General features: G+C 50.3%; 1 protein-coding gene across 1 annotated transcript in view; it reads left to right on the top strand.

Annotated features, from left to right (window-relative positions):
• Positions 1-8,873: 8,873 nt before the first annotated feature.
• TNK1 (tyrosine kinase non receptor 1) overlaps positions 8,874-26,033 on the top strand; it is an 84,559-nt gene continuing 67,399 nt past the window's right edge. The window contains exon 1 of the mRNA XM_083185882.1: positions 8,874-9,053. The gene's annotated coding sequence lies outside the window, so the exon portion shown is untranslated. The remainder of the gene's footprint in view (positions 9,054-26,033) is intronic.

The raw sequence follows: 26,033 nt of genomic DNA, 5'->3' as shown, positions 1-26,033 counted from the left end.
CACTCCGTCCCAAGCGCTGGCTGTAGCCTGGGGAGGAGGCTGACTGCTGCTGGCTGCCGCCCTGCTGTGCCTCCTGCCCTCCTCAGTTTGTCACACATCACATCAAGGTGGATTTTTAAGTAAAGTCTTATGGAGCACTTTTTTTCTTGATTTGGGTGATGAAGCTGGCACCTCTGGAGGGGAAGGGGAGAATGTGTGTTCCTGCCCTATGTTCCCTCCTTCTAAGGGGGGTTGTGCTGTCTCTACCCTATTCTCCCCCCTTCTATGTTACTGCCCTCTGCATCACCCCCTTCCCCCCGTGTAGACTGTCTAGAAGATTCCTGCAGCTGTATACATGGCAGTAGTGCAGCTGTATACATGGCAGTAGTGCAGCTGTATACATGGCGGTAGTGCAGCTGTGTACATGGCTGTAGTGCAGCTGTATACATGGCAGTAGTGCAGCTGTGTACATGGCAGTAGTGCAGCTGTATACATGGCAGTAGTGCAGCTGTGTACATGGCAGTAGTGCAGCTGTATAAATGGCAGTAGTGCAGCTGTATACATGGCAGTAGTGCAGCTGTATAAATGGCAGTAGTGCAGCTGTATACATGGCAGTAGTGCAGCTGTATACATGGCGGTAGTGCAGCTGTGTACATGGCTGTAGTGCAGCTGTATACATGGCAGTAGTGCAGCTGTGTACATGGCAGTAGTGCAGCTGTATACATGGCAGTAGTGCAGCTGTGTACATGGCAGTAGTGCAGCTGTATAAATGGCAGTAGTGCAGCTGTATACATGGCAGTAGTGCAGCTGTATACATGGCGGTAGTGCAGCTGTGTACATGGCTGTAGTGCAGCTGTATACATGGCAGTAGTGCAGCTGTGTACATGGCAGTAGTGCAGCTGTATAAATGGCAGTAGTGCAGCTGTATACATGGCAGTAGTGCAGCTGTATACATGGCGGTAGTGCAGCTGTGTACATGGCTGTAGTGCAGCTGTATACATGGCAGTAGTGCAGCTGTGTACATGGCAGTAGTGCAGCTGTATACATGGCAGTAGTGCAGCTGTATACATGGCAGTAGTGCAGCTGTATACATGGCAGTAGTGCAGCTGTATACATGGCAGTAGTGCAGCTGTATACATGGCAGTAGTGCAGCTGTATACATGGCAGTGGTGCAGCTGTATACATGGCAGTGGTGCAGCTGTATACATGGCAGTGGTGCAGCTGTATACATGGCAGTGGTGCAGCTGTATACATGGCAGTAGTGCAGCTGTATACATGGCGGTAGTGCAGCTGTGTACATGGCGGTAGTGCAGCTGTGTACATGGCGGTAGTGCAGCTGTATACATGGCGGTTGTGCAGCTGTATACATGGCGGTAGTGCAGCTGTATACATGGTAGTTGTGCAGCTGTATACAAGGCGGTAGTGCAGCTGTATACATGGCGGTTGTGCAACTGTATACATGGCGGTAGTGCAGCTGTATACATGGCGGTAGTGCAGCTGTATACAAGGCAGTAGTACAGCTGTATACATGGCAGTAGTGCAGCTGTATACATGGCAGTAGTGCAGCTGTATACATGGCAGTAGTGCAGCTGTATACATGGCGGTAGTGCAGCTGTATACATGGCGGTAGTGCAGCTGTATACATGGCGGTAGTGCAGCTGTATACAATTTCAGTAGTGCAGCTGTATACATGGCAGTAGTGCAGCTGTATACATGGAAGCAGTGCAGCTGTATACATGGCAGTAGTGCAGCTGTATACAATTTCAGTAGTGCAGCTGTATACATGGCAGTAGTGCAGCTGTATACATGGAAGTAGTGCAGCTGTATACATGGCGGTAGTGCAGCTGTATACATGGCGGTAGTACAGCTGTTGGAGGCAGCTGCATCAGGATTTTGCTCTCCCGTTGCATACCCTCCAACTGTACCGAATTTACCGGTACAGTACTGTTTTGTAACAGTCTGTACCGGCAAATTGCAATTGTACCGAATGTACCGCATTTTCAGCGGTCAGAGTCAGGCTCACATGAAGTTACATATGCGTGGCGCCGCATATGTAAATTCAAGCCCTGGCTCCGTGTGCTGCCTGAGTTCCCAAGAGTGCAATGCGCGGGCCGGTGCCGTGCGTCATGACGTCACGCGCCGGCACCGCGCACCACTCATGGGAGGAGTAGAACTCCTCCAGCCTTACTCTCCCTTTCGGCGCCAATCTCTGCCAGTGGTCAGCCGGGACCCATATCGGAGGAGCCTGCCACCCGCACACACTGTAAGTGCACTGCAGAAACTTAGGTGGCTCAGGCCTGGCTGTACTAGTACTTTAAATATTAATCTCCACACTTCTCTTGACTCTTATCCATCGTGACGCACCTGCTGCAGCCTGTAGCAGGTGCGTCACGATGGATAAGAGTCAAGAGAAGTTTGGAGATGTAATATTTAAATATTTATATTATAAGCGCTCAATTTTTATTTTAAATGCCCGGAAAGTGGGTGGCCATGCTCACTTTACATATGCCCCGCCCACTTTGCTTATGACCACGCCCACTTTCTTTGTGTGTACTGATTTTGGCCCTTCATATGTTGGAGGGTATGCCGTTGGCAATGAGCAATTTCAGTCCCGCTTGGCATCGAGCATGAAGCCCCTCATGGCATTAAGCATGGAGACCCTTGGCATTGAGCACGTAGCTAAGTGGCACTTGTGTGTCCAATGTGTAATGGGCATTACGGTTTGTTATATAATATGTAATGGGCATCAGGTGTGGCCTTATGTGTAATTGGCATTACGGCGTGTGGCTTTATGTGTAATGGGTATTACAAAGTTCCCAAAAATATGCAATGGCAATTACGGTGTGTGGTATAATGATAGGCCGTGCCCCCTTTTCACCACGCAAGAGCCCCACCTACTATAAATTGGGGGGGGCGCAAAACATGCCCTTGCTCCGGGCACTATGGCACCTAGCTACACCACTTTGGGGGTGACCCCTTTATTGGGGGGGTCCCCACTCCTCCAGGACCCCTGGCCAGGCTGACTGGTCGGTAGGGTGAATGCTTTGGCCGTGGGACCTTATATAATAAGTGTCCCCCGGCTGTGGCATTACCCTGCTGGCTGGTTTGGCCTGGGGCTGGTTCTTAAAATACGGGGGACCCCTAGTCATTTTGTCCCCCGTATTTTGGGAACCAGCCCCGGACCTGGAGCCTCGTGCTGGTTTAAAAAAATCAGCGAAGCCCTACGGGGGGGTGGCATATATATGGCCACTAATACGAATCATTTCGACATCGGAGGGTTACAAAGCAGTCGTATTTGACTGTTTTGTAAATTCCCCTCCGGAACACGACTTTGCATATGGCTGAAACAGTCGTATGTGGTCGTAGTCATTCGTATTAAGAATCTGAATACGAAATTTTGTATTCATATTCTTAGTGAATTTTTCCCTTAATATTATTTGACTATTCATAATAAAGGGGTTCTCAGATCACATTACTGTAAAACTTTTCCAGTGCGACTGGCAAAACCCTGTTTTGCTCTGAATCATGAAATGCCTCATACCTCCAGCCTCAGTACACCATGCAGTGTGATATACCTCATACATCCAGCCTCAGTACACCGTGCAGCGTGATATACCTCATACAGCCAGCCTCAGTACACCGTGCAGCGTGATATACCTCATACATCCAGCCTCAGTACACCATGCAGCGTGATATACCTCATACATCCAGCCTCAGTACACCATGCAGCGTGATATGCCTCATACATCCAGCCAGGGGCGGATCCAGGATAAAATGACAGGGGGGGCACCATGATAAAAGAGGGTTTAGGTGGAGGAGGGGCGGTGTTAGTGGTGCCAGTGTACATGCTAAGAGAGCGGCAGAGAGAGGGTGGGAATGGGATTAAAAATAGGCGCTGGCATTTAAAGTACGCAGGCCCACCATGGCGACAAAAGCAAAGGATGTAGTTGTACGCACGCCGAAGGCGCGCTCCGGAAAAGGGGTGTGGCCACTCAACAAAGGTGTGTCCTTGAGTGTAGTCTACAACACCATATACAACTTCTACACATTATGTAACAAAATACTAGACCCCTTTATACTTCCCCGTTACACATGATGCCAAATGGAATGAAACTAAATTCACATAATTCCACATGGATTGAGCCAAAATTCAAATAATGCCACATGGATTGTGTCAAAATTCACATAATGCCACACGGATTGAGCCAAAATTTACATAATGCCAAATGGATTGAGCCAAAATTCACATAATGCCACACGGATTGAGCCAAAATTCACATAATGCCACACAGATTGAGACAAAATTCACATAATGCCACACGGATTGAACCAAAATTTACATAATAGCACACGGATTGAGCCAAAATTCACATAATGCCACATGGATTGTGTCAAAATTCACATACTGCCACACGAATTGAGCCAAAATTCACATAATGCCACATATATTGAGCCAAAATTCACATAATGCCACACGGATTGAGCCAGAATTCACATAATGCCACACAGATTAAGCCAAAATTCACAATACGCTTCATAAACAGGGACATTGTCCACCAAAGGCGTGCATTAAACATTTACACCATAATGTCTATTACACATTAAGTTACACGCCATTATGTCCATTATGTGTTATGCCAAACACCATAATGCCTATTAAAAATTATGCTACATAAGTGCTGCTTATCTACATGCTTATTGCCAAGGGTTCCATGCTCATTGCCAGAGGTTCCATGCTCGTTGCCAAGGGGGAATACATGCTCGCGGTAAATGGGGGACAGCCGCCGCCAGGCAGAAGTGATAGCCACTGACAGTGGCAGAGCCTGGCTGTATTCAGAGCACTGCAGGTCCCGGCTATTTGAAATACAGTAATACCCCTTTCACACCAGAAAATGCATTCCCAGGTTGGCCCCTTTTACACCAGCCTAGTCCCTGCATTATCTGGTGTGAGGGGGAGAGAAAACCACCCCTCCCCCCCTTTAACCAGTTATCTAATTTAACCGGCTATATCTTCGGAACCAACTGACCCATTTACAAGAGACAAGTATCATATTGAAGAACTTTTGAGTGGGCTTTGAATGATTTTGGTCCAGTGAAACTGAAAGGTTTGGTTCCAGAGTAATCTGCCCTCAAAGAACATGAACAGCCATGAAATTACATTTCAAAAATAAAAAAAATCGGTTTACACGCAATATCTCTGGAACCGATTGACTGTTATGGACCAGCCTGGTATCATATTGAAGGCCCAGCGATTTGAAATTGAATAATATCAACCACAAGCTTCTGTGATGCCAGGGCGGGAACTGGCAGCCGTCGGAACCGGGTGGGGGTCGGAATTGACGGGTCCCATATTATCCTATGGGGAAAAAACGTTACAGCTTTGCCAGGGGGGCTAGAGACACGGGGCTGGGCTCATTGGAAAGCCCTGGTCCTCAGCTACAAAATGAAATACCTCATACATCCAGCCTCAGTACACCATGCAGCGTGATATACCTCATACATCCAGCCTCAGTACACCGTGCAGCGTGATATACCTCATACATCCAGCCTCAGTACACCGTGCAGCGTGATATACTGTACCTCATACACCCAGCCTCAGTACACCGTGCAGCGTGATATAACTCATACATCCAGCCTCAGTACACCGTGCAGCGTGATACACCTCATACATCCAGCCTCAGTACACCGTGCAGCGTGATATACATCATACATCCAGCCTCAGTACACCGTGCAGCGTGATATACCTCATAAATACAGCCTTAGTACACCATGCAGCGTGATATACCTCATACACCCAGCCTCAGTACACCATGCAGCGTGATATACCTCATACATCCAGCCTCAGTACACCGTGCAGCGTGATACACCTCATACATCCAGCCTCAGTACACCGTGCAGCGTGATATACCTCATACATCCAACCTCAGTACACCGTGCAGCGTGATATACCTCATACATCCAGCCTCAGTACACCGTGCAGCGTGATATACCTCATACATCCAGCCTCAGTACACCGTGCAGCGTGATATACCTCATACATCCAGCCTCAGTACACCGTGCAGCGTGATATAACTCATACATCCAGCCTCAGTACACCGTGCAGCGTGATATACATCATACATCCAGCCTCAGTACACCGTGCAGCGTGATATACCTCATAAATACAGCCTTAGTACACCATGCAGTGTGATATACCTCATACATCCAGCCTCAGTACACCATGCAGCGTGATATACCTCATACATCCAGCCTCAGCACACCGTGAAGCGTGATATACCTCATACATCCAGCCTCAGTACACCATGCAGCGTGTTATACCTCATACATCCAGCCTCAGTACACCGTGCAGCGTGATATACCTCATACATCCAGCCTCAGTACACCATGCAGTGCCTCATACATCCAGCCTCAGTACACCATGCAGCGTGATATACCTCATACATCCAGCCTCAGTACACCGTGCAGCGTGATATACCTCATACATCCAGCCTCAGTACACCATGCAGTGTGATATACCTCATACATCCAGCCTCAGTACACCATGCAGCGTGATATACCTCATACATCCAGCCTCAGTACACCATGCAGCGTGATATACCTCATACATCCAGCCTTAGTACACCATGCAGCGTGATATACCTCATACATCCAGCCTCAGTACACCGTGCAGCGTGATATACCTCATACATCCAGCCTCAGTACACCATGCAGCGTGATATACCTCATACATCCAGCCTCAGTACACCATGCAGCGTGATATACCTCATACATCCAGCCTCAGTACACCGTGCAGCGTGATATACCTCCTACATCCAGCCTCAGTACACCGTGCAGCGTGATATACCTCATACATCCAGCCTCAGTACACTGTGCAGCGTGATATACCTCATACATCCAGCCTCAGTACACCGTGCAGCGTGATATACCTCATACATCCAGCCTCAGTACACTGTGCAGCGTGATATACCTCATACATCCAGCCTCAGTACACCGTGCAGTGTGATATACCTCATACATCCAGCCTCAGTACACCATGCAGAGTGATATACCTCATACATCCAGCCTCAGTACACCATGCAGCGTGATATACCTCATACATCCAGCCTCAGTACACCGTGCAGCGTGATATACCTCATACATCCAGCCTCAGTACACTGTGCAGCGTGATATACCTCATACACCCGGCCTCAGTACACCATGCAGCGTGATATACCTCATACATCCAGCCTCAGTACACCGTGCAGCGTGATATACCTCATACATCCAGCCTCAGTACACCGTGCAGCGTGATATACCTCATACATCCAGCCTCAGTACACCGTGCAGAGTGATATACCTCATACATCCAGCCTCAGTACACATGCAGCGTAATATACCTCATACATCCAGCCTCAGTGCAGGAGGAGGGTGTGTGTGCTGTAGCTCCTGAGAAGGTAGAGAATCTGTACTCTAGCAGTGGCTCCTCCTCCAGGTATCCCCAAGCCAGGGGACCCAGGTGGGGGAAGCATTCGGGCAAGCCCTGGTGCTTTGCGCCTGCTACAACCAGCAATGGTGAAAGGCAAAGGACGGGCTATCGGGAACAAGCCCCAGAGGAAGAAAATCCCTGCTGCTGCCTCAACATCTGCAGCAGGAGCCTCTGATAAAGATCCCAAAGATGGCAGAAGGAAAGTCCCCCCGGATGAATCCGGAGGTACCCCTGTAGCATACCCTCCAACATTTGAAGGGGTGAAATCGGTACAACTGGGAAAAGGGGGTGTGGCCATGGGAAGGGGGTGTGGTCATACCTCGTTTTCTATACTTTCAATGGTACTGGAGTGGAACATAAAATTATACTAATGCTGCTGTGGTACAGTGTCCCCGCATTGGCCCGCTCACATCAGCACACGCGGCAACCGGGGTCTGAGTATAGCACAGAGCAGCAACCACTATACCTGATAGCACTGACTCCACATGGGCAGCAGAATTGGAGCAAACACAGACGCTACGCGCTGCACATTTTCATTAACCCGGCACCCGCCGATGCTCTCCCACCTCTCAGTTTGTTGCCATGTGATTGGCTCGCGGCACGCTCCGCCTCCGTCCCTTCTCCCCCCCGAGGTGGTGCACCTCGGGAGTTGTAGTCATATCAGCTGGCTACCCCTCACGCTACCCAATAAGCAGCCGGCGGTGTAGGAAACTACATCTCCCAGAGTCCCCTTGGCCACCTCGGGGGAGGAAGCGCAGTGCTACTGTATTAAAAATGAAAAAAACGGTACAATCGGTACAAGGATTTTTAGCCGGTACAGGCCGTTAAAAAACGGTACTGTACCGGCTAAAACGGTACAGTTGGAGGGTATGCTGTAGCAAGCCAGCTACGGGGGGAAGTGATGGAGGAACCCGGCGGGGAGGCCAACGCCGGCGGCGGCATAACAGCTACCGTGGGGGGACCAGATTCGCTGTCTGAGAATGAGGATGATGATGATATGGAACTGGAAGAAGATGACTCCAGTGAAGAAGAAAGTGAAAATGAAGCTTTTGCTAAGATGACCCTGCAGGAGCTAAGTGCAGAAGTTAAGAAAGTGTGTTGCAGAATGTATAATGCAAAGAAGCAAAGAAACTCCTGCCGCAGTTGGGAGCGCCAGATGTGGAGAGACCGCATGACATTATGCACTAATACTATAAGTAAGCTGAAAAGTCACATTGCTAAGAAAAGGAAACAAAAAGACTGTGTAAATGTGAAACCAGCAGAGCAGGGGTTAATTGCAACCCAGTCACTGCAGGATTTCCCTGTTGCTGAGAGCCAGGTGCAGGAGCCTGCAGATCCAGAACAGGGAGTGGCCGGCTGCAGAGAGGTCAGAGAGAGGTCAGACCAGACTCCAGCTGAGAGGGAGAATCCAGAGCCGGGGGATGGGCAGATGACACTGGCTGATGAGAAGCTGAGTCCAGGCCAGCCAGAAGACATTGCACACAGTATGGACTGCTCAGAGGTCAGTGTGGTGAAGGATGGTGGCCAGAAGCCTGGACAGAGCCTTGTGAAGAAGGCTGGAGGAACTGATAATAACAATGACATTGCACACAATATGGACTGCTCAGAGGTCAGTGTGGTGGTGGATGGTGGCCACAAGCCTGGTCAGAGCCTTGTGGAGAAGGCTGGAGGAACTGCTAATATTGCATCTGAGAGTAAAATGACTCAGGGCCAGAAGTGCCTGGACACTGATAAGTTGTTGCCTGGGGAAAGGCAGGTCATGGAGACAGTGTATGGGGATATGATGGTCCCAGAAAGGGCAGGGGCAGCGCTTAAAATCATTGCTCAGAGTATCCAAAGCAAAAAGGTGCCGTTACCTGCTGCTGCTGGGGGTAATGTGTCTGACCCTGTCTGCAATGTATCACCTGTATCATATGCAAATGTGCTGAAACAGACAGGTAGCAACAATATGGACAGGCAGAGTCAGGTCACGGGCCAGGAGGTAAATGGGAGACGGAGGCATGTTGTTCAGTTTAAATGGGTGGATACAGATCCGGTACCCCCAAAGGAAAAGTTTTTAAATATGATATTTACATTAAATTGTTGTGCCCGTGACTTGACAGCCTGTATCCATCCGGAAAGATCCCCAATCTTTGATTTGAGTTTCTTGCGGGAGGATAAAATGAATGAAGTGGTGGAGCAATGGGGAGTAAAGAGGCACGAGGTAGCATACAAAGGGTACCTCATTTCATCAAAGTCCAGAGTGGAAAATGTTAGGGTCCGAATTCTAGTGCGGGACGAAACTATCCCAGCCAACGATATCAAATACTGGTTGAGTAGGCAGTGCAGCTTGCAAGGGGACCTGCAGAAAGTAGATCACACGTTGGGGGTATGGGGAGGTGCATGGACCATTCAGGTTAGGCTGCACCAGGTTGGGGGGAGGAAAGTGCATCTCCCTTCAGCTGCGTACATAGGTAGGGACCGCATTCAGGTGTTCTATCCGGGCCAACCAAGGACCTGCTTTCGTTGCGGGGAGGAGGGACATACCAGCAGTGAATGTGGAGTGGTAAAGTGTTCTCTCTGCAACGAGGCAGGTCACCTCTCGGGGTCATGCAATACAGTGAAATGTAATTTGTGTGGCCTTGAGGGGCATCCCTATAGTAGGTGTCCAGAGTCAATGCGCCATCCGGATAGAGCACCTAAAGGTGGAGCAGGGGGTAAGTTCAAGAAAGTAGTATTGGAGGGGCAGACAGTGGTAACATGGGTGAAGGATCAGGAACAGAGGAAGGAGGAACAGTTTCAGGAAGTAAGGAGAAACAAAAGTGCCACAAAGAGGAAAGGGGAGGAGGAGGTGATAAGTCTAGCCAATAGATTTTTAGCCTTTTCAGGAGAAGAGGAGGATAGTGAAAGTGAAGAGGAGGGAGAGGAGGAGATTTATAAGGAGGGGGAGAGTTTAGTCCTGAGAAAAAATATAGCTGATGGAGGGAGGAGAAAGAAAGGAAACACAAGCAAGGAAGGGAAAAGGAAAAAGCTCAGGAAAAAGAGTAGAAGGGAGGAGGAGGTGGTAGAGAAAGTGGAAAGACTGTCCTTGGAAACAGGGAAAGTAGTGCAGATTAGCAGTCAGAAAGGAAAAGGGGAGGGAGAGGGAAAGGAGGTAGAACGGGAGGAAGCAGAGGAACGGGGAGGAATAGACAAGGCAAAGCCTGAGGATAATAGGGAAACGTTGATAGGCTTTTCAGCTAGGCCTCCTGATCCTGGGAAAGGGGATGTAGGTTTGTCTGAGAGGTCGGTTGATGGTAAGGATGTGTTGGGTGGAGGGGAATGCAAGGATGGTGGTGGGTCAGGTGAAATAAGGGAAAAGTGAGATATGGCCCTACTCTATGATTTTTTCCATGGATCCCCAAACCATACGATGTGCCACGATTAATGTGGCTTCCGTGTTATCTGAACGAGCTCGTTTTATGGCCTTTGATTTTTTCAACACGGTTGAGGTTGACATCTTTTTTCTCCAAGAGACCAGAGTGGGGACCCTTGAGGCCCTGCATAGGGCCAAAAGGGAATGGAGGAGAGGCCCTTCATTCTGGTCTCTTGCGGCCGAGCCGTATAGTGGGGTGGCGGTGCTTTTTTCCGACATGGTAACTGTGCACAGAGTCATAGAACTTGAAGTAGGAAGATGTATGGTTTTGGATATCACCTTTAGGGGACAGGACCTAAGGCTGATTAATATCTATGGCCCCCAAAAAGCTTGGGATAGGAAATGTCTCTTCGAGGTGATAAAACCTTTCTTATTCACAGCCCAGCAGGTCGTTTTTGGTGGTGACTTTAACACCGTGGTAAGACCAAAAGACAGAGGAGGTGCCAGAAACGGTAGGACCCTGGGCCATGATGCTAAATTTTTAGTTAGAATGGCTAGACAGGCTGGTTTGGTAGATGTCCATATTAGACATAATCCGGACCTCACGGGTTTCACCTATCATAATGGTCAGAGGAAGAGTAGGATAGACAGATTTTTTGTTAAAGAAAATTCAAAAACTCTGCCTCCCAAGGTGGAGCCGGTAGAATTTTCTGATCACTGCTTCTTTAGTTTTTCATTGAATGCCTCGCAGTCCATCCAGAAAGGGAGGGGTCTGTGGAGGCTGAACTCTGAGCTTCTCAAGGAAGAGGGTGTGAAACAGTCTCTTAGGGATCTCTTTGAGGACCATGAATCACTGTTGGAGGCAGGTTGGAGTAGATCTGAGTGGTGGGAGGTGATGAAAAAGAAGGTCCGGGGTTTTTTCAAAAGACTGGTTAAAAACAGAGGCTTGAAAAAGAAAAGTGCCTACCATGTTCTTAAAAGGAAACTGGATTTCTTGATCTCTGAGAGTGGAGATGGTGGGGAAATCTCCAGGGTGAAGTCTCAGATGAAGGATCTGCAGTATGACCGATTGGCATCTTTGATTCTGGAGAGGGATTATGGTACATACCACTCGCCAGATCCCTATCAGAGTTGTAGAAAAGCAATCGAGGTAAGAGAAGTTACTGGCCTATATGACGAAAGGGGTGTGCTTCAGGAGAAGAGGGAAGGCATCCTGGAAGTCATTAGGGCTTATTATTCTGATCTCTTGTCAGAGAAGGCACCTATCAGAGAGAAGATGGAAACGTTTCTGAGGGGGACACCAGGTCTGATGGAACCAGATGGCTCTCTTGATTGTTTGGACAATAGGATCGGAGTAGATGAAGTTAGGGAAGCAATTGACGGTTTAACGTAAAAAAAGTCACCCGGGCCTGATGGCCTAACATCGGAGTTTTATAAAGAGTTCTCTGATGTCTTAGCTCCCCGTCTCACGGAGGTTTTTAACTCAAGCCTGGAAGAGGGGGAACTGCCCCCCTCCATGAGACGGTCGGCTCTCATCCTACTGTCCAAAGGGAAAGACCCAACCCATGTTGAGAATTGGCGCCCCATAGCTCTTCTCAACACGGATAGAAAGATTTTGGCAAAAGTGTTTTTCAACAGAATTGTGGAGTTCTCTAAGAGGCTTCTTTCCCCCTCCCAGCACTGTACAGTGAAAGGGCGCAGCACCTTTAGTGCGGTCCTTGGTGTCCGGGAAGCCGTGGAGCGGTGCAGGGCTGGGAAGGATGGAAAATTCCTGCTGGCTTTGGACCAGTCTAAGGCTTTTGACCGTGTCAATCAGGATTATCTGTGGAGATTGCTTGAAAGGTATGGCTTCCCGCCAAAGATAATCAATTGGCTAAAGATTCTTTATAAAAAGGCCGAAAGCTTTCCACTTGTTAATGGTTGGGTTGGGCCCATGTTTGAGGTGGACTCGGGTGTGCGACAGGGATGTCCTCTGAGCCCTCTTCTATACGTGTTCGCAATTGATCCCTTCATAAGGAGGATTGAGAGTGGCAGGTTGAAGGGGGTTCAGCTGGCGCCGGAGTTTGCCTTAAAGGTGGTAGCCTATGCAGATGATGTCACAGTGGTATTGTCAGCAGAGGAGGAGGCAGAAGACATTAACCAACTAGTAACTGATTTTTCAGGGGCTTCAAGTTCCAAGATAAATCAGGACAAGTGTGAAGTTTTCTGGATGGGGGAGGGAGGGAAAGAATTTCCCCTCCCGGACACTCTCCCCAGGCCTAAAAATAGTATTAAAATTTTGGGCATCCAATTTGATCACGGAGATTACTCCTTACTAAATTGGGACAGGAAGCTGGAGGATGCCACCAGGAAAGTAAACTCCTGGAAAGGGTGTAAGTTCTCCCTAAGAGAAAGGGTTGACATATGCAAAACCTACTTGGTACCAATATTTTTGTACGTCAGCTATGTCTGTTTTTTGCCTCAATCGTTGTGGTCTAAATTGTGTTCCTTGTTCTTCCAGATGTTCTGGGGGAACAAGATGAACATAGTCAAGAGAGGAATCACGTACAGATCGAGGGAGGAAGGGGGCCAGGAGATGGTCAACCCTATAGTTTTCTTTGTAACAACTTTTTTGAAGTTGAATATGGGTAGTCTGTTTTTGGACGACCCTCCTCGATGGGTACATGGTTTCATGGAGTGGTTGTCTCCCTATATTAGAGCATGGATAGATGGAGGTCAGATGAAAAAGCCCTGGACCAGGCGAGGTTACCTCCCGATCTACGTGATTCAGTCCATAAAGATGATTTCCAAGTGGGGCCTGAAGGTGGGTGATGTGAGAGAACTTTCAAGGAAGGAGTTGGGGAAGGTGATCTTGCAGACCTATTTTTATGCTCCATTGGCTCTAAGTGACTGTCCAGGGACTGTCTGTTCAGATGGGCTGAAACTGCTTAATAATCAGAGGATCCCGCTGAAGTTTAGAGATATTGCCTGGCTCTCTTTCCAAGGAAGACTTTACGTTAGAGGGAATGTCGGGATGAGAAGTGCCAATGATCGTGTTTGCCCACGTGAGGAATGTCCTGGGGAGGTGGAGACAATGGACCACTTCTTTCTTGAATGTCCCTTTAATGTAGCAGTTTATAAGGACGTTTCAGTGACTCTGGGGATCCCTTGTCTTTCGGGGCTGAGTTACCCGGAATGGGCCTACGGGGCATTCAAAGGTTATGGGAATTTTGATTTATGCACGATTTTCATAGTTAGTTTAGCGGTTAGGTACCACACGTGGAATGCACGGTGTCAGGTTACATTAAGACAAAAAATCCTCCCTGTTAGGACGGTGGTGGGTCTTGTCTTACACGAGGTGAAAGTGATGATGGAGATGGAAAAGGAGAAGCTGGATGCCATCAGCTGGTCCCGCTTGTGGGGTCAGCTGAAACCTCCTTAGTAGGTGGCGGAAGGTGGATCCTGGAACATGCTGGATTCTTTGCTATTTTCTGACACTCATAGAGGGGAAAGTTGAGGAATGCTAAAAGAAAGGTTTACATGCATGCTTTGTCAATATCTGATTTTTTCCTTAATTAATGTCGGTTGGAATGGAAGTAAGGGGGGAGTGGTAGAAATGATATATGAGGTTTTGTGAGTATGGGTAAAGAATGTGTTTTATGTGTTAAAGGTGATGGGTTAGGGTGAGGGTGATGGGGATGAGTGATAGGTATGAATGATGAGAGAGTGAGTGATTGGGAAGAGTGTAAGGATAAGTGAGAATGATGGTTGGTATAGTGTGGTGTGGCAGGTGGAATGAATAGGGGAGTAAGGGTATGGAAGGGTTTGAATGGTTTTGGATGGAGTAAGGATACAGTTCTCATTTCCCGGATCGGGAGGTAGTAGATGGTAGGTCTAAACCATAGTTACAGGAATGTTATTGAAGAGGGATGGTGAAGGTTGGTGGGGAGGGGGGCGGGGTGGGGGGAGGGTTTTCTGGTTTGATTCTATATATGTAAAAAGGATGTATATATGTATATATTTTTGTATAAAATGGATGTAATTTTCAATAAAAGAAGCATTACCTCATACATCCAGCCTCAGTAAACCGTGCAGCGTGATATACCTCATACATCCAGCCTCAGTACACGTGCAGCGTGATATACCTCATACATCCAGCCTCAGTACACCATGCAGCGGGAGATACCCCAAACATCCAGCCTCACTACACCATGCAGCGTGATATACCTCATACATCCCATCCAGCCTCAGTACACCGTGCAGCGTGATACACCTCATACATCCAGCCTCAGGAGACCGTGCAGCGTGATATACCTCATACATCTAGCCTCAGTACACCGTGCAGCGTGATATACCTCATACATCCAGCCTCAGTACACCATGCAGCGTGATATACCTCATACATACAGCCTCAGTACACCGTGCAGCGTGATATACCTCATATATCCAGCCTCAGTACACCGTGCAGCGTGATATACCTCATATATCAAGCCTCAGTACACTATGCAGCGTGATATACCTCATACATCCAGCCTCAGTACACCATGCAGCGTGATATACCGCATACATCCAGCCTCAGTACACCATGCAGCGTGATATACCTCATACATCCAGCCTCAGTAAATCGTGCAGTGTGATATACCTCATACATCCAGCCTCAGTACACCGTGCAGCGTGATATACCTCATACATCCAGCCTCAGTACACCAAGCAGCGTGAGATACCTCATACATCCAGCCTCCGTACACCGTGCAGCGTGATATACCTCATACATCCAGCCTCAGTACACCGTGCAGCGTGATATACCTCATACATCCAGCCTCAGTACACCATGCAGCGAGATATACCTCCTACATCCAGCCTCAGTACACCATGCAGCGTGATATACCTCATACATCCGCCCTCAGTACACCATGCAGCGTGATATACCTCATACATCCAGCCTCAGTACACCGTGCAGCGTGATATACCTCATACACCCAGCCTCAGTACACCATGCAGTGTGATATACCTCATACATCCAGCCTCAGTACACCATGCAGCGTGATATACCTCATACATCCAGCCTCAGTACACCGTGCAGCGTGATATACCTCATACATCCAGCCTCAGTGCACCGTGAGCGTGATATACATCATACATCCAGCCTCAGTACACCGTGCAGTGTGATATACCTCATACATCCAGCCTCAGTACACCGTGCAGTGTGATATACCTCATACATCCAGCCTCAGTACACCGTGCAGCGTGATATACCTCATACATCCAGCCTCAGTACACCGTGCAGCGTGATATACCTCATACATCCAGCCTCAGTACACCATGCAGTGTGATATACATCATACATCCAGCCTCAGTACACCATGCAGCGTGATATACCTCATACATCCAGCCTCAGTACACCGTGCAGCGTGATATACCTCATACATCCAGCCTCAGTGCACCGTGAGCGTGATATACATCATACATCCAGCCTCAGTACACCATGCAGCGTGATATACCTCATACATCCAGCCTCAGTACACCATGCAGTGTGATATACCTCATACATCCAGTCTCAGTACACCGTGCAGCGTGATATACCTCATACATCCAGCCTCAGTACACCATGCAGCGAGATATACCTCATACACCCAGCCTCAGTACACCATGCAGCGTGATATACCTCATACATCCAGCCTCAGTACACCGTGCAACGTGATATACCTCATACATCCAGCCTCAGTACACCATGCAGCGTGATATACCTCATACACCCAGCCTCAGTACACCGTGCAGCGTGATATACCTCATACATCCAGCCTCAGTACACCATGCAGCGGGATATGCCTCATACATCCAGCCTCAGTACACCATGCAGCGTGATATACCTCATACATCGAGCCTCAGTACACCGTGCAGTGTGATATACCTCATACATCCAGCCTCAGTACACCGTGCAGCGTGATATACCTCATACATCCAGCCTCAGTACACCGTGCAGCGTGATATACCTCATACATCCAGCCTCAGTACACCGTGCAGCGTGATATACCTCATACATCCAGCCTCAGTACACCATGCAGCGTAATATACCTCATACATCCAGCCTCAGTACACCATGCAGCGTGATATACCTCATACATCCGGCCTCAGTACACCGTGCAGCGTGATATACCTCATACATCCAGCCTCAGTACACCGTGCAGGGTAATATACCTCATACATCCAGCCTCAGTACACCGTGCAGCGTGATATACCTCATACATCCAGCCTCAGTACACCATGAGGTGCCTCATACACCCAGCCTCAGTACACCATGCAGCGTGCGATACCTCATACAGGTTGAGTATCCCGTATCCGAGTATCCGTTATCCGAATTATTCCGAAAACCATACATTCCAGAAAGTGAAAAAAAATAATATTTTTTTTTGCTAAAAACTCACTGGGGACATTTGTAACAGCACTACTGAGGACATGATATGTAACTGGCACTATATATGTACAAGAAAATAATTGCTTGGCATTCAAATTCAATATCTGAGATAGAACACAAATTTTGTTTCATGTTTTGAAACCTTCTTTTTGAACAAATAAAATATTTTTGTGTGTATTTTATGTGGTAATAAAATATATTTATGTGTATTTTATGTGATATACAGCATACATGCAAGATACTTCAAAATACATAATTAAAATATTCCGAAATACGGAATAATCCGTTATCCAAAATTCTCCTTGTCCCGAGCATTTTGGATAAGGGATACTCAACCTGTACATCCAGCCTCAGTACCATGAGGTGCCTCATACACCCAGCCTCCCTGTGCCTCGGCCGTGGGCGTCGGCAGTGATCAGTGACAGATATGGTAATGACAGGAAGTTATAAGCCGCCTGTGATTGCTGTAACCGCACATTATGAAATCACAATAACCACAGAAGCAGGAAACTCAGTGATGACTGAAAGTGAATGAACAGAATGTGCCAGAAATTACTGCACCGGTTACACCAGGTAATTACACCTGTACTGTACTCACTGTACTCACATATGTACTGTACCTGCTGTACTACACACAGAGGTATGTACTTAGCCTTGGGGAGAGAGGTACTGACTGACAGGGCTATGTACTAATCCTCGGGGATAGAGGTACTGACTGACTGGGCTATGTACTAATCCTCGGGGCGAGAGGTACTAACGGGGCTATGTACTAATCCTGGGGAGAGAGGTACTGACTGACGGGGCTATGTACTAATCCTCGGGGGGAGAGGTACTGACTGACGGGGCTATGTACTAATCCTCGGGGGGAGAGGTACTGACTGACGGGGCTATGTACTAATCCTCGGGGGGAGAGGTACTGACTGACGGGGCTATGTACTAATCCTCGGGGAGAGAGGTACTGACTGACGGGGCTATGTACTTAGCCTCGGGGAGAGAGGTACTGACTGACGGGCTATGTACTAATCCTCGGGGAGAGAGGTACTGACTGACGGGGCTATGTACTAAGCCTCGGGGAGAGAGGTACTGACTGACGGGGCTATGTACTAAGCCTCGGGGAGAGAGGTACTGACTGACGGGGCTATGTACTAAGCCTCGGGGAGAGATGTACAGACTGACGGGGCTATGTACTAATCCTCGGGGAGAGATGTACAGACTGACGGGGCTATGTACTAATCCTCGGGGAGAGATGTACAGACTGACGGGGCTATGTACTAATCCTCGGGGAGAGAGGTACTGACTGATGGGGCTATGTACTAATCCTCGGGGAGAGAGGTACTGACTGACAGGGCTATGTACTAATCCTCGGGGGGAGACAGGTAATGACTGGCGGTGCTATGTACTAATCCTCGGGGAGAGAGGTACTGACTGACGGGGCTAAGTACTAATCCTCGGGGAGAGAGGTACCGACTGACGGGGCTATGTACTAATCCTCGGGGAGAGAGGTACTGACTGACGGTACTACTTACTAATACTCGGGGAGAGATGTACTGACTGACGGGGCTATGTACTAATCCTCGGGGGGAGAGGTACTGACTGACGGGGCTATGTACTAATCCTCGGGGAGAGAGGTACTGACTGACGGGGCTATGTACTAAGCCTCGGGGAGAGAGGTACTGACTGACGGTGCTATGTACTAAGCCTCGGGGAGAGGGGTACTGACTGAAGGGGCTATGTACTAATCCTCGGGGAGAGACAGGTAATGACTGACGGTGCTATGTACTAAGCCTCGGGGAGAGAGGTACTGACTGACGGGGCTATGTACTAATCCTCGGGGAGAGAGGTACTGACTGATGGGGCTATGTACTAATCCTCGGGGAGAGAGGTACTGACTGACGGGGCTATGTACTAATCCTCGGGGAGAGAGGTACTGACTGACGGGGCTACGTACTAAGCCTCGGGGAGAGAGGTACTGACTGACGGTGCTATGTACTAAGCCTCGGGGAGAGAGGTACTGACTGACGGGGCTATGTACTAATCCTCGGGGAGAGGGGTACTGACTGACGGGGCTATGTACTAATCCTCGGGGAGAGAGGTACTGACTGACGGGGCTATGTACTAATCCTCGGGGAGAGATGTACTGACTGATGGGGCTATGTACTAATCCTCGGGGAGAGAGGTACTGACTGACGGGGCTATGTACTAATCCTCGGGGAGAGAGGTACTGACTGACGGGGCTATGTACTAATCCTCGGGGAGAGAGGTACTGACTGACGGGGCTATGTACTAATCCTCGGGGAGAGAGGTACTGACTGACGGGGCTATGTACTAATCCTCGGGGAGAGAGGTACTGACTGACGGGGCTATGTACTAATCCTCGGGGAGAGAGGTACTGACTGACGGGGCTATGTACTAATCCTCGGGGAGAGAGGTACTGACTGACGGGGCTATGTACTAATCCTCGGGGAGAGAGGTACTGACTGACGGGGCTACGTACTAATCCTCGGGGAGAGAGGTACTGACTGACGGGGCTACGTACTAAGCCTCGGGGAGAGAGGTACTGACTGACGGTGCTATGTACTAAGCCTCGGGGAGAGAGGTACTGACTGACGGGGCTATGTACTAATCCTCGGGGAGAGAGGTACTGACTGACGGAGCTATGTACTAATCCTCGGGGAGAGAGGTACTGACTGACGGGGCTATGTACTAATCCTCGGGGAGAGGGGTACTGACTGACGGGGCTATGTACTAATCCTCGGGGAGAGGGGTACTGACTGACGGGGCTATGTACTAATCCTCGGGGATAGAGGTACTGACTGACGGGGCTATGTACTAATCCTCGGGGAGAGAGGTACTGACTGACGGGCTATGTACTAATCCTCGGGGAGAGAGGTACTGACTGACGGGGCTATGTACTAATCCTGGGGAGAGAGGTACTGACTGACGGGGCTATGTACTAAGCCTCGGGGAGAGAGGTACTGACTAACGGGGCTATGTACTAAGCCTCAGGGAGAGAGGTACTGACTGACGGGCTATGTACTAATCCTCGGGGAGAGAGGTACTGACTGACGGGCTATGTACTAATCCTCGGGGAGAGAGGTACTGACTGACGGGCTATGTACTAATCCTCGGGGAGAGGGGTACTGACTGACGGAGCTATGTACTAATCCTCGGGGAGAGAGGTACTGACTGACAGGCTATGTACTAAGCCTCGGGGAGAGAGGTACTGACTGACGGGGCTATGTACTAAGCCTCGGGGAGAGAGGTACTGACTGACGGGGCTATGTACTAAGCCTCGGGGAGAGAGGTACTGACTGATGGGGCTATGTACTAAGCCTCGGGGAGAGGGGTACTGACTGACGGGGCTATGTACTAATCCTCAGGGAGAGAGGTACTGACTGATGGGGCTATGTACTAATCCTCGGGGAGAGAGGTACTGACTGACGGGGCTATGTACTAATCCTCGGGGAGAGAGGTACTGACTGATGGGGCTATGTACTAATCCTCAGGGAGAGAGGTACTGACTGATGGGGCTATGTACTAATCCTCGGGGAGAAGGGTACTGACTGATGGGGCTATGTACTAATCTTTGGGGAGAGAGGTACTGACTGACGGGGCTATGTACTAATCCTCGGGGAGAGAGGTACTGACTGACGGGGCTATGTACTAATCCTCGGGGAGAGGGGTCCTGACTGACGGGCTATGTACTAATCCTCGGGGAGAGATGTACTGACTGACGGGGCTATGTACTAATCCTCGGGGAGAGGGGTACTGACTGATGGGGCTATGTACTAATCTTTGGGGAGAGAGGTACTGACTGACGGGGCTATGTACTAATCCTCGGGGAGAGAGGTACTGACTGATGGGGCTATGTACTAATCCTCGGGGGGAGAGGTACTGACTGACGCGCTATGTACTAATCCTCGGGGAGAGAGGTACTGACTGACGGGGCTATGTACTAATCCTCGGGGAGAGAGGTACTGACTGATGGGGCTATGTACTAATCCTCGGGGAGAGAGGTACTGACTGACGGGCTATGTACTAACCCTCGGGGAGAGAGGTACTGACTGACGGGGCTATCGGCCGCATTTTTTAAGTAATATTTGCGGCTAAATCCCAGAAGACACACGTTTTCGGGGGTTAGCCGCAAATATTAAGTATCCCCCTAATGTATCACAGGGGATCTCCGATCCCTGCTGTGGTCCCCCCCTGCAGTGCCGCCGGCCGCATCCCCCATAGGTTTCTATGGTTGGTGCGAAGCTGCCCGATGTATGAACATCGGGCAACCCGGCATCGCACCCCTGGGCTATCGCCATTGTCATATGGCGATAACCCATTGTAGCCTATGGCTACACATCGCACTGCCTGAGTGGTAGTGCAGTCATCGGGGGGGGGGGGGGTCAGCGTGTAACCGCACGGGCCCCCCGGCTTCTGGCTCCGGAACCCCCGTCACTGCGCCTAGCAGGTGATACATTGGGGCGAAATGATCGCATTTTACGATGTGATCCTGGGCGACGTATTCCGCCCAGATCCCATTGTAAATTTGATCAATGATAAATGGGGCCCTATGTTCTGGTTGAATCATGTCAGCGGATGCGGGGAGCTATTTGGGGTCCAATGATGGAATCTGCAAACTGACACCATAAAAATGTAATCAATTTGTGTCAAAATGTGGCAATGCCGCTGTGACCCCTGTGCTGTACAGAGAGATGCCGCTGTGACCCCCTGTGCTGTAAAGAGAGATGCCGCTGTGACCCTTCTGCTGTACAGAGACATGCCGCTGTGACCCCTGTGCTGTACAGAGAGATGCCGCTGTGACCCCTGCACTGTAGAGAGAGATGCCGCTGTGACCCCTGTGCTGTACAGAGACATGCCGCTGTGACCCCCTGTGCTGTAGAGAGAGATGCCGCTGTGACCCCCCGTGCTGTAGCGAGAGATGCCGCTGTGACCCCCTGTGCTGTAAAGAGAGATGCCACTGTGACCCCCTGTGCTGTAGAGAGAGATGCTGCTGTGACCTCCTGTGCTGTAGAGAGAGATGCCGCTGTGACCCCCTGCGCTGTAAAGAGAGATGCCGCTGTGACCCCCTGAGCTGCAAGGAGAGATGCCGCAGTGAACCCCTGTGCTGTAAGGAGAGATGCTGCTGTGACCTCCTGTGCTGTAGAGAGAGATGCTGCTGTGACCCCCTGTGCTGTAGAGAGAGATGCCGCTGTGACCCCCTGCGCTGTAGAGAGAGATGCCGCTGTGACCCGCTGTGCTGTAGAGAGAGAGATGCTGCTGTGACCCCCTGTGCTGTAAAGAGACATGCCGCTGTGACACCTGTGCTGTAAGGAGAGATGCCGCTGTGACCCCCTGCGCTGTACAGAGAGATGCCGCTGTGACCCCCTGCGCTGTAAAGAGAGATTCCGCTGTGACCCGCTGTGCTGTACAGAGAGATGCCGCTGTGACCCCCTGTGCTGTAGAGAGAGATGCTGCTGTGACACCTGTGCTGTAGAGAGATGCCGCTGTGACCCGCTGTGCTGTAGAGAGATGCCGCTGTGACCCGCTGTGCTGTAGAGAGAGATGCCACTGTGACACCTGTGCTGTAAGGAGAGATGCTGCTGTGACCCCCTGCGCTGTACAGAGAGATGCCGCTGTGACCCCCTGTGCTGTAGAGAGAGATGCTGCTGTGACCCCTGTGCTGTAAAGAGAGATTCCACTGTGACCCGCTGCGCTGTAAAGAGAGATGCCGCTGTGACCCCTGTGCTGTAGAGAGAGATGCCGCTGTGACCCGCGGTGCTGTAGAGAGAGATGCCGCTGTGACCCCCTGTGCTGTAAAGAGAGATGCCGCTGTGACCCCTGTGCTGTAGAGAGAGATGCCGCTGTGACCCCCTGTGCTGTAGAGAGAGATGCTGCTGTGACCCCCTGCGCTGTACAGAGAGATGCCGCTGTGACCCCCTGTGCTGTAGAGAGAGATGCCGCTGTGACCCCTGTGCTGTAGAGAGAGATGCCGCTGTGACCCGCGGTGCTGTAGAGAGAGATGCCGCTGTGACCCCCTGTGCTGTAAAGAGAGATGCCGCTGTGACACCTGTGCTGTAAGGAGAGATGCTGCTGTGACCCCCTGCGCTGTACAGAGAGATGCCGCTGTGACCCCTGTGCTGTAGAGAGATATGCCGCTGTGACCCCCTGTGCTGTAGAGAGAGATGCCGCTGTGACCCCCTGTGCTGTACAGAGAGATTCCACTGTGACCCGCTGCGCTGTAAAGAGAGATGCCGCTGTGACCCCTGTGCTGTAGAGAGAGATTCCGCTGTGACCCGCGGTGCTGTAGAGAGAGATGCCGCCGTGACACCCTGTGCTGTAAGGAGAGATGCTGCTGTGACCCCCTGTGCTATAGAGAGAGATGCCGCTGTGACCCCCTGCGCTGTAGAGAGAGATGCCTCTGTGACCCCCTGTGCTGTAGAGAGAGATGCCGCTGTGACCCACTGTGCTGTAAAGAGAGATGCCGCTGTGACCCCTTGCGCCGTAGAGAGAGACGCCGTTGTGACCCCTTGCGCTGTAGAGAGGGATGCCGTTGTGACTGAGCATGGGGCTCTAGCATGTAGTCATATGTAGCTGCTGCGAGGGACTGAGCATGGGGCTGTAGCGTATAGTGACATGTAGCTGCTGCGAGGGACTGAGCATGGGGCTCTAGCGTGTAGTGACATATGTAGCTGCTGCGAGGGACTAAGCATGGGGCTGTAGCGTGTAGTGACATGTAGCTGCTGTGAGGGACTGAGCATGGGGCTCTAGCGTGTAGTGACATATGTAGCTGCTGCGAGGGACTGAGCATGCGGCTCTAGCGTGTAGTGACATGTAGCTGCTGCGAGGGACTGAGCATGGGGCTGTAGCGTGTAGTGACATGTAGCTGCTGCAAGGGACTGAGCATGGGGCTCTAGCGTGTAGTGACATATGTAGCTGCTACGAGGCACTGAGCATGGGGCTCTAGTGTGTAGTGACATATGTAGCTGATGCGAGGGACTGAGCATGGGGCTCTAGCGTGTAGTGACATATGTAGCTGCTGCGAGGGACTGAGCATGGGGCTCTAGCGTGTACTGATATATGTAGCTGCTGCGAGGGACTGAGCATGGGGCTGTAGCGTGTAGTGACATGTAGCTGCTGCGAGGGACTGAGCATGGTGCTGTAGCGTGTAGTGACATGTAGCTGCTGCGAGGGACTGAGCATGGGGCTGTAGCGTGTAGTGACATGTAGCTGCTGCGAGGGACTGAGCATGGGGATCTAGCGTGTAGTGACATATGTAGCTGCTGCGAGGGACTGAGCATGGGGCTCTAGCGTGTAGTGACATATGTTGCTGCTGCGAGGGACTAAGCATGGGGTTCTAGCATGTAGTGACATGTAGCTGCTGCGAGGGACTGAGCATGGGGCTGTAGCGTGTAGTGACATGTAGATGCTGCGAGGGACTGAGCATGGGGCTTTAGCGTGTAGTGACATATGTAGCTGCTGCGAGGGACTGAGTATAAGGCTCTAGCATGTAGCATGTAGTGACATATGTAGCTGCTGCGAGGGACTGAGCATTGGGATGTAGCATGTAGCATGTAGTGACATATGTAGCTGCTGCGAGGGACTGAGCATTGGGATGTAGCATGTAGCATGTAGTGACATATGTAGCTGCTGCGAGGGACTGAGCATGGGGCTGTAGCATGTAGCATGTAGTGACATATGTAGCTGCTGCGAGGGACTGAGTATAAGGCTCTAGCATGTAGCATGTAGTGACATATGTAGCTGCTGCGAGGGACTGAGCATTGGGCTGTAGCATGTAGCATGTAGTGACGTATGTAGCTGCTGTAAGGGACTGAGCATGGGGCTGTAGAGTGTAGTGACATGTAGCTGCTGCGAGGGACTGAGCATGGGGCTGTAGCGTGTAGTGACATGTAGCTGCTGCGAGGGACTGAGCATGGGGCTCTAGCGTGTAGTGACATATGTAGCTGCTGCGAGGGACTGAGCATGGGGCTGTAGCGTGTAGTGACATGTAGCTGCTGCGAGGGACTGAGCATGGGGCTGTAGCGTGTAGTGACATTTAGCTGCTGCGAGGGACTGAGCATGGGGCTGTAGCGTGTAGCATGTAGTGACATATGTAGCTGCTGCATTGGGCTGTAGCATGTAGCATGTAGTGACATATGTAGCTGCTGCGAGGGATTGAGCATTGGGCTGTAGCATGTAGCATGTAGTGACATCTGTAGCTGTTGCGAGGGACTTAGCATGGGTCTGTAGCATGTAGCATGAAGTGACATATGTAGCTGCTGTGAGGGACTGAGTATAAGGGATTGAGCATTGGGCTGTAGCATGTAGCATGTAGTGACGTATGTAGCTGCTGTAAGGGACTGAGCATGGGGCTGTAGAGTGTAGTGACATGTAGCTGCTGCGAGGGACTGAGCATGGGGCTGTAGCGTGTAGTGACATGTAGCTGCTGCGAGGGACTGAGCATGGGGCTCTAGCGTGTAGTGACATATGTAGCTGCTGCGAGGGACTGAGCATGGGGCTGTAGCGTGTAGTGACATGTAGCTGCTGCGAGGGACTGAGCATGGGGCTGTAGCGTGTAGTGACATTTAGCTGCTGCGAGGGACTGAGCATGGGGCTGTAGCGTGTAGCATGTAGTGACATATGTAGCTGCTGCATTGGGCTGTAGCATGTAGCATGTAGTGACATATGTAGCTGCTGCGAGGGATTGAGCATTGGGCTGTAGCATGTAGCATGTAGTGACATCTGTAGCTGTTGCGAGGGACTTAGCATGGGTCTGTAGCATGTAGCATGAAGTGACATATGTAGCTGCTGTGAGGGACTGAGTATAAGGCTCTAGCATGTAGCATGTAGTGACATATGTAGCTGCTGAA

This window comes from Crinia signifera, chromosome 4 (genome assembly GCF_055691185.1).
Source record: "Crinia signifera chromosome 4, ASM5569118v1, whole genome shotgun sequence".
Classification (NCBI taxonomy): Eukaryota; Metazoa; Chordata; class Amphibia; order Anura; family Myobatrachidae; genus Crinia; species Crinia signifera.
The sequence above is the reverse complement of the archived record's forward strand: the minus strand, read 5'-3'. Positions and strand labels throughout refer to the sequence as shown.